The sequence below is a fragment of the Hippocampus comes genome, unplaced genomic scaffold (assembly GCF_001891065.2).
Source record: "Hippocampus comes isolate QL1 unplaced genomic scaffold, H_comes_QL1_v1.1 scaffold71, whole genome shotgun sequence".
Classification (NCBI taxonomy): domain Eukaryota; kingdom Metazoa; phylum Chordata; class Actinopteri; order Syngnathiformes; family Syngnathidae; genus Hippocampus; species Hippocampus comes.
This window is the reverse complement of record NW_017805932.1, coordinates 766710-775292: the sequence shown is the minus strand read 5'-3', so window position 1 is coordinate 775292 and position 8583 is coordinate 766710. Positions and strand designations below refer to the sequence as shown.

Genomic DNA, 8583 nt, shown 5'->3' with positions numbered 1-8583 from the left:
ACGCATGAGCTGGTCAAGCACATGCTCCCATCTCAGGCCCGTCGTCAGTGTTTGTGTGCGTGCAACTTGAACTGGCCCACACAAAGATTGACTGGTCAAATGCTTTTACATTGTCATGTTCGCTTTTCTGTCCAAGAAATTGTTCAACTTGAATTTGAGTCTTTGCCTATCATGATGACCAAATCCATTCTCTACTCACTCGAAGCCTTTTCAAAGACTGAAGTCTTGAGCTCAGACTTGCGCTTCAGTCACATCAGACAGTCTTTTCACTGTTCCCGTTGGTGTCCACATGACTCGAAACTCCAGGAATCGAGCTTTTGGGTCATGTGAAACCGGCGGGAACAGTGAAAAGACTGTCTGATGTGACCCAAGTGCAAGTCTGAGCTCAAGACTCAAGTGGGACTTTGAAAAAGTGCTGCAATGCCCGCCCCAAACCACACCCAATTTGACATCCACCAATCGCGGTGAGGCCCCTCATTTGCATAACCCTGACCCTAATTTGCATAACCATGCCCACTTTCCAAGTTCTGACGAATCAGATTGCTCCTAATTTGCATAACCACTCCCCTTTCCACCAATCACAGCATGTTATCGTCATGCTCCACCCACTTTCACAGCTATCAGCGAATCATCAGCCATCATTCCAAACCAGGCCACACCCACTTTCCTGGATTTGTCTGCCTGGAAAAAAAAATCCAGGAAAAATAATTTTTGGAAAATAAAATTTGAAAAAAATTCAGAAAAAAGTTCAGAAAAAAATGAAAATATTTTGTTGAATTTTTTTTTTTTTTTAAGTTAGATTCTGGTGATGTGTTTAAAAATGAAGTTGAGTTTTCTTTGTAATCAAGCTTTATTTCTTTTGCAGAGTAGACAATCACAAAAGCAGAGGAAAAAGTTGCAAGTTGGATGGCAGTCTGCTTGTTGCTGGGCGGCGAAGTGGTCAGCTCTCGAGAAGAACGTGGGACAGGTGTGTTGACCTGAGAGGAAAAGCATCCGTGAGTTACACGCAAGTCAATTTCTTGTGCAGACAAAGATGTGTTGGGCATGAAACTAACCAGGCAGATAGACTCTGTGTTGGGTCTTTTGAGAGCAGGAAGCCGATCATGTTTACTGCTGCCTGGGGGAGAAAAAAATAAGTCGAAAAAGTAGTCATGATGGTGCATTGAACGAGTGTAAATGTCTCCTACTTTTCAGGCTGGCCCAAAGTTTGACTTCAGCACCTTGCGAATAACAGGAAGAAGAGCAAAAAGTGTTGCCTGCAGGTCTGTGCTCGAGGTGGACTCTGGCGGTCAGCAGGTTACTCCCTCTTGTGGCACGGAGGACCCAAGAACAATCTTCCTTCAACTCTGAATAATGAAATGAGGCTTGTTGAAATGAGACTTCTTACCAGCTCTGTTCGCCTGATCACCACGCGAAGTCCTTTACCATTCGGCCATTCTGCTGCGAAAATTTCGAAATTTTCATATGTAGTCAAAGGCAGCCGACCACACGAGGTTTTGAAGGTTAAAAAAAGGAACATAATTGGTGAGATGGTTGGCGTCTCTCGTGGGCGATGTGACGGCACTCCAACCTCACCCATAACCCATTGACCACGCCAGTATTTCCTACTGCCTGCCTTCAGAATGCCATCCTGGGATCAGGAGATAGTTTGCAAAGCCAACTTCGTTTTCGATTGAAGACAAGTTGCACAAAGAGATCGTGTCGTTTTGTCATTTTGCTTTCTTGCCCAAGGGTGTCAAACTCATTTCACATTGTGGGCCACATACGGCCTCGGTAGATGTCAAGTGGGCCAGACCATTAAAAATTATACCATACTCTGCTATAAATAACCAAAATAAAATGTCTTTCCTTTGTTTTGGTCTAAAGATGCACAAGAACACTTAGAAAATGTTGAAATTTAACCCTGGAGAACCCAAGAACCCTTTTCTTCTTCGTAAAATGATGAATTTTACATTAAATGACTGTTACATGTTCACCGAACACCAAACTATGTTTTTTTTTCAAATATTTAATGGTCTAATCCTAAATTAGGATTAGGGCCAAATTTGACCCTTTGGGATTTAAGGGTAGCATTTGAGTAGCAGGATTTATAGGGGCCAAATTTGACCCCCGTGGGTTCTCCAGGGTTTTAATGAACATATCTTTGACAAAACATTTCATGAAGCACCTAAGATTTCCTGAGACAAATGTGCAAGTTACTTATATCATTCACATATATGCATTGCAACTGATCTCACTGACTGTACAAAGGCACAAAACCTGAAGTAACTGTTCTTGAAAAATATAGTAATGCACTTTTTAAGATAAAACGAGATTTATAAAGAAAGGGATTTTTGAACAATTTACACGAGCATATAAACTCTAACTGTAATCCCTGCCTACACTTTATAAACTAAGGAGAGTGCTATAACATGGAAAGAATAAAGTATTCACATGTCCTTAATGGTGTCTGCTGTGTTGGGTCTGTCTCAGTGACAGACTGAGGCTGCGGTTGTCTTCTTATCTGATCAAAACAATGTTGTCTTTTCCTCTGATTAAAACAGTGTGTCCCCCTAGTGGATATTCCACGAATTGCACCTGATTAAAAATATTCATTCTGTGTCTTTTGTGTGTATTTTTTCACTTTTAAATTATCCTGCGGGGCTGATCAAACCTCCTTGCGGGCCAGTTCCGGCCGTGTGTTATACACCACTGATGTATAGTAAGGCATTTTTAGTCGAAAAAAACGACCATGTATAGGAAAGGCGTTTTAATCCGAAAAAAACGAACATGTATAGGAAGGCGTTTTAACCCGAAAACGACCATGTATAGTCAGACATTTTTAGACGCCGAAAAAAACGACCATGTATAGTAAGGCGTTTTTAGCCGAAAAAAACGACCATGTATAGTAAGGCGTTTTCAGACAAAAAAAACGACCATGTTTAGGAAGGCGTTTTTAGCCGAAAAAAACGACCACGTATAGAAAGGCGTTTTTAGCCGAAAAAAAACAACCATGTATAGTAAGGCGTTTTGAGCCGAAAATAACGACCATGTATAGTGAGGCGTTTTTAGCCGAAAATAACGACCATGTATAGTCAGGTGTTTTTAGACGAAAAAAACGACCATGTATACGAAGGCGTTTGAACCCGAAAAAAAACGACCATGTAAAATAAGGCGTTTTAACTCGAAAAAAACGACCATGTATAGTAAGGCGTTTTTATCGGAAAAAAAAAAAACTACCATGTATAGTAAGGCGTTTTTATCGGAAAAAAACGAAACTACCATGTATAGTAAGGGTGTCAAACTCATTTCACATTGTGGGCCACATACGGCCTCGGTAGATGTCAAGTGGGCCAGACCATTAAAAATTATACCATACTCTGCTATAAATAACCAAAATAAAATGTCTTTCCTTTGTTTTGGTCTAAAGATGCACAAGAACACTTAGAAAATGTTGAAATTTAACCCTGGAGAACCCAAGAACCCTTTTCTTCTTCGTAAAATGATGAATTTTACATTAAATGACTGTTACATGTTCACCGAACACCAAACTATGTTTTTTTTTCAAATATTTAATGGTCTAATCCTAAATTAGGATTAGGGCCAAATTTGACCCTTTGGGATTTAAGGGTAGCATTTGAGTAGCAGGATTTATAGGGGCCAAATTTGACCCCCGTGGGTTCTCCAGGGTTTTAATGAACATATCTTTGACAAAACATTTCATGAAGCACCTAAGATTTCCTGAGACAAATGTGCAAGTTACTTATATCATTCACATATATGCATTGCAACTGATCTCACTGACTGTACAAAGGCACAAAACCTGAAGTAACTGTTCTTGAAAAATATAGTAATGCACTTTTTAAGATAAAACGAGATTTATAAAGAAAGGGATTTTTGAACAATTTACACGAGCATATAAACTCTAACTGTAATCCCTGCCTACACTTTATAAACTAAGGAGAGTGCTATAACATGGAAAGAATAAAGTATTCACATGTCCTTAATGGTGTCTGCTGTGTTGGGGCTGTCTCCTGTCTCAGTGACAGACTGAGGCTGCGGTTGTCTTCTTATCTGATCAAAACAATGTTGTCTTTTCCTCTGATTAAAACAGTGTGTCCCCCTAGTGGATATTCCACGAATTGCACCTGATTAAAAATATTCATTCTGTGTCTTTTGTGTGTATTTTTTCACTTTTAAATTATCCTGCGGGGCTGATCAAACCTCCTTGCGGGCCAGTTCCGGCCGTGTGTTATACACCACTGATGTATAGTAAGGCATTTTTAGTCGAAAAAAACGACCATGTATAGGAAAGGCGTTTTAATCCGAAAAAAACGAACATGTATAGGAAGGCGTTTTAACCCGAAAACGACCATGTATAGTCAGACATTTTTAGACGAAAAAAACGACCACGTATAGAAAGGCGTTTTTAGCCGAAAAAAAACAACCATGTATAGTAAGGCGTTTTGAGCCGAAAATAACGACCATGTATAGTGAGGCGTTTTTAGCCGAAAATAACGACCATGTATAGTCAGGTGTTTTTAGACGAAAAAAACGACCATGTATACGAAGGCGTTTGAACCCGAAAAAAAACGACCATGTAAAATAAGGCGTTTTAACTCGAAAAAAACGACCATGTATAGTAAGGCGTTTTTATCGGAAAAAAAATTGACCATGGATAGTAAAGTGTTTTTAGCCGAAAAAAAATGACCATGTATAGGAAGGCGTTTTAACCCGAAAACGACCATGTATAGGAAGGCGTTTTAACACGACAAAAACGACCAGGTATAGTCAGGCGTTTTGAGCCGAAAATAACGAACATGTAAAGTAAGGCGTTTTAACGCGAAAAAAACGACCATGTATAGAAAGAGGTTTTAAGCCGAAAAAAACGACCATGTATAGTAAGGCGTTTTTATCGGAAAAAAAACAACCATGTATAGTAAGGCGTTTTAACGCAACAAAAACGACAATGTATATTCAGGCGTTTTTAGCCGAATAAAACGACCATGTATAGTAAGGCGTTTTTAGACGAAAAAAACGACAATGTAGAGTAAGGCGTTTTTAGCCGAAAAAAAACGACCATGTAAAGTAAGGCATTTTAACCTGAAAAAAAACGACCATGTGTAGTCAGGCGTTTTTAGCCGAAAAAAAACGACCATGTATAGTAAGGCGTTTTTAGCTGAAAAAAACGACCATGTATAAATATAGTAAGGCGTTTTTAGCCGAAAAAAACGCCCATGTATAATCAGGTGTTTTTAGCCGAAAAAAAACACCATGTATAGGAAGGTGTTTTTAGCGCAAAAAAAAACGACCATGTATAGTAAGGCGTTTTGAGCCGAAAAAAAAAACATGTATAGTAAGGCGTTTTTAGCCGAAAAAAACGACCATGTATTGGAAGGCGTTTTTAGCCGAAAAAAACGACCATGTATAGTAAGGCGTTTTAAAATGAAAAAAAAAACGACAATGTATATATAGTAAGGCGTTTTCGTCTAAAAACGCCTTGCTATACATTGTCGTTTTTTTTTTCATTTTAAAACGCCTTACAATACATGGGCATTTTTTTCGGCTAAAGACGCCTTCCAATACATGGTCGTTTTTTCGGCTAAAAACGGCTGACTATACATGGTCGTTTTTTTTTCCGGCTAAATACGCCTTACAATACATGGGCATTTTTTTCGGCTAAAAACGCCGAACTATAAATGGTCGGTTTTTTTTGGGCTAAAAACGCCTTATTATACATGGTCGTTTTTTTCGGGTTAAAACGCCTTACTATACTGTATAACGAGAATATTAACTTTATATTCCCCGTTGAGTTATTTCCCTGTTCGTATTCCGATGCCATCTTGTGGTGATTATAAGCAGGAACCAATTGTGACATAAAAGGGTTCTGTCCGACACTAATTGACATGTGCATTCGCCAACACACACTCAAACAGTCCACTACTACTTTGTTAGCTCTGCGCAGCCATTTTGAAACGAAGATAATACCAAAAGCATAGTTAACTGCTGACTAAATTAAGGAAGAAGGAGACAAGCAAGACTTCAAAGGATATTTAGCCCCTTGTGGATGTGAGCCCACTAGGCTTGTGTACTCTATATAACTAAAGCTGTATTGTATTGTATTGTATTCCATTTAGCTTAGCTTCATCTCATGGATGACCTGCGTTGTAAGTCCAGCCCAAGTGTCTTCTGTGTTTATAGAAGCAAGCAAAAGTAAGTGCTTAGCCTTTTCCAAACTGTATTCATGTGGCGAGTCGGGTGGGTGAATTTTGGCAGCCTACGTACAGAAAACCACGCACAACATGCTTTCCGCAAGGGTTTTTTTTTTTGATAATGTTACCTACCACCTTGGGCAAACAGCAATACCTGGTGGGAACTCTGCAACACAAACAGACAATCGTCTGAGGTACTTGTAGAATCACAAGGCCGAGCACAGGGTGAGGCAAGGAGGGTGAAGCAAATAAATAGCATCAATCAATACATTTTAGACACTTGTATATGTCTGAGTGCCTCAGCAATCTAAGTGTACCGGGTTAGTGTATATGCTGTGTCCATGCAGAACTTGTGTTTACATTTATTTGGTTTGTCTTTGTCCACAGACATCAGTAGATGTAAAGAGGACCCGCCAATGCAGCCAGAGCTAAAACAGTTTCCCAGGACCCTGATGGGGGACAGGAGAAGGATCTTCAAGGCAGGCTGGTACCATATCCACCCCTGGCTTGAATATTCTCAACAGATGGACTCGGCGTATTGTTACGCTTGCAGATATTTTAGCCCTCCTGATACTGTTTTTTTTCTCATCACTGGAATGTTATGACTACAATGCTTTCAAAGCTTGATGAAATAAAAAGTCAAATAATATTTCGAATCTGTCTTTTTAGCCCTGGGTTGAATGTGCCCCTCCATCAAAACCCCCGGCCCCAGCCCGGCCCCCTCAGTGAAACTGATCTAGAACCGCCACTGGGTGGTTGTTTTCGGCTAAAGACGACTTCCGATACATGGTCGTTTTTTTCGGCTAAAAACGCCTGACTATAAATGGCTGTTTTTTTTCGTTTTAAAACGCCTAACTATACATGGTCGATTTTTTCGTCTAAAAACGCCTTACGATACATTGTCGTTTTTTTTCAGCTAAAAGCGCCTTACTATACATGGTCGTTTTTTTCCGCTAAAAACGCCTGACTATATGTGGTCGTTTTTTTCGGCTAAAAACGCCTGACTATACATGGCTGTTTTTTTTTCGTTTTAAAACGCCTTACTCTACATGGTCGTATTTTTCAGGTTAAAACGCCTTACTATACATGGTCGTTTTTTTTCAGCTAAAAATGCCTTAATATACATGGTCGTTTTTTTCGGATAAAAATGCCATTACTATACATGGTCGTTTTTTTCCGCTAAAAACGCCTTACTATACATGGTCGTATTTTTTCGGCTAAAAAACGCCTTACTATAGATGGTGTTTTTTTCGGCTAAAAACGGCTGACTATACATGGTCGTTTTTTTTCGGCTAAAAACGCCTTACTATACATGGTCCTTTTTTTGGGGTAAAAACGCCTTACTATACATAGTGTTTGTTTTCGGCTAAAAACGCCTGACTATACATGGTTGGTTTTTTTCGGCTAAAAACGCCTTACTAAACATGGTCATTTTTTTTCAGCTAAAAACGCCTTACTATACATGGTCAGTTTTTTTCGGCGAAAAACGCCTGACTATACATGGTCATTTTTTTCGGCTAAAAACGCCTTACTATGCATGGTCTTTTTCGGGTAAAAACGCCTTACGATACATGGTCGATTTTTTCGTCTAAAAAACCTGGCTATACATTGTCGTTTCCTTTCGTTTTAAAACGCCTTACTATACATGGTCGTTTTTTTTCGGCTAAAAACGCCTTACTATACATGGTCGTTTTTTCAGCTAAAAATGCCTTCCTATACATGGTCGGTTTTTTCGGCTAAAAACGCCTTACTATACATGGTCGTTTTTTCAGCTAAAAATGCCTTCCTATACATGGTCGGTTTTTTCGGCTAAAAACGCCTTACTATACATGGTCGTTTTTTTTTCGGCTAAAAACACCTTCCTATACATGGTCGTTTTTTTTCGGCTAAAAACGCCTGACTATACATGGTCGTTTTTTTCGCGTAAAAATGCCTGTAAAAACGCCTGACTATACATGGTCGTTTTTTCCGGGAAAAAATGCCTTACTGTACATGGTGTTTTTTTTCGGCTAAAAACGCCTTCCTATACATGGTCGTTTTTTTCGGCTAAAAACGCCTTACTATACATGGTCGTTTTTTCAGCTAAAAATGCCTTCCTATACATGGTCGGTTTTTTCGGCTAAAAACGCCTTACTATACATGGTCGTTTTTTCAGCTAAAAATGCCTTCCTATACATGGTCGGTTTTTTCGGCTAAAAACGCCTTACTATACATGGTCGTTTTTTCAGCTAAAAATGCCTTCCTATACATGGTCGGTTTTTTCGGCTAAAAACGCCTTACTATACATGGTCTTTTTTTTCGGCTAAAAACGCCTGACTATACATGGTCGTTTTTTTCGGCTAAAAATGCCTTACTATAAATGGTTATTTTTTTCGGCTAAAAATTCCTTACT

At 39.3% G+C, this 8583-nt stretch overlaps 1 long non-coding RNA gene across 1 annotated transcript; it reads right to left on the bottom strand.

Annotated features, from left to right (window-relative positions):
- Positions 1–938: 938 nt before the first annotated feature.
- On the bottom strand, positions 939–1217 carry LOC109527990 (uncharacterized). Its single transcript, XR_002170616.1, has 3 exons — positions 1188–1217; positions 1056–1117; positions 939–977 (listed from the first exon to the last, which is right to left on the bottom strand). It is a non-coding gene; the product is annotated as an uncharacterized LOC109527990 (long non-coding RNA).
- Positions 1218–8583: the final 7366 nt, after the last annotated feature.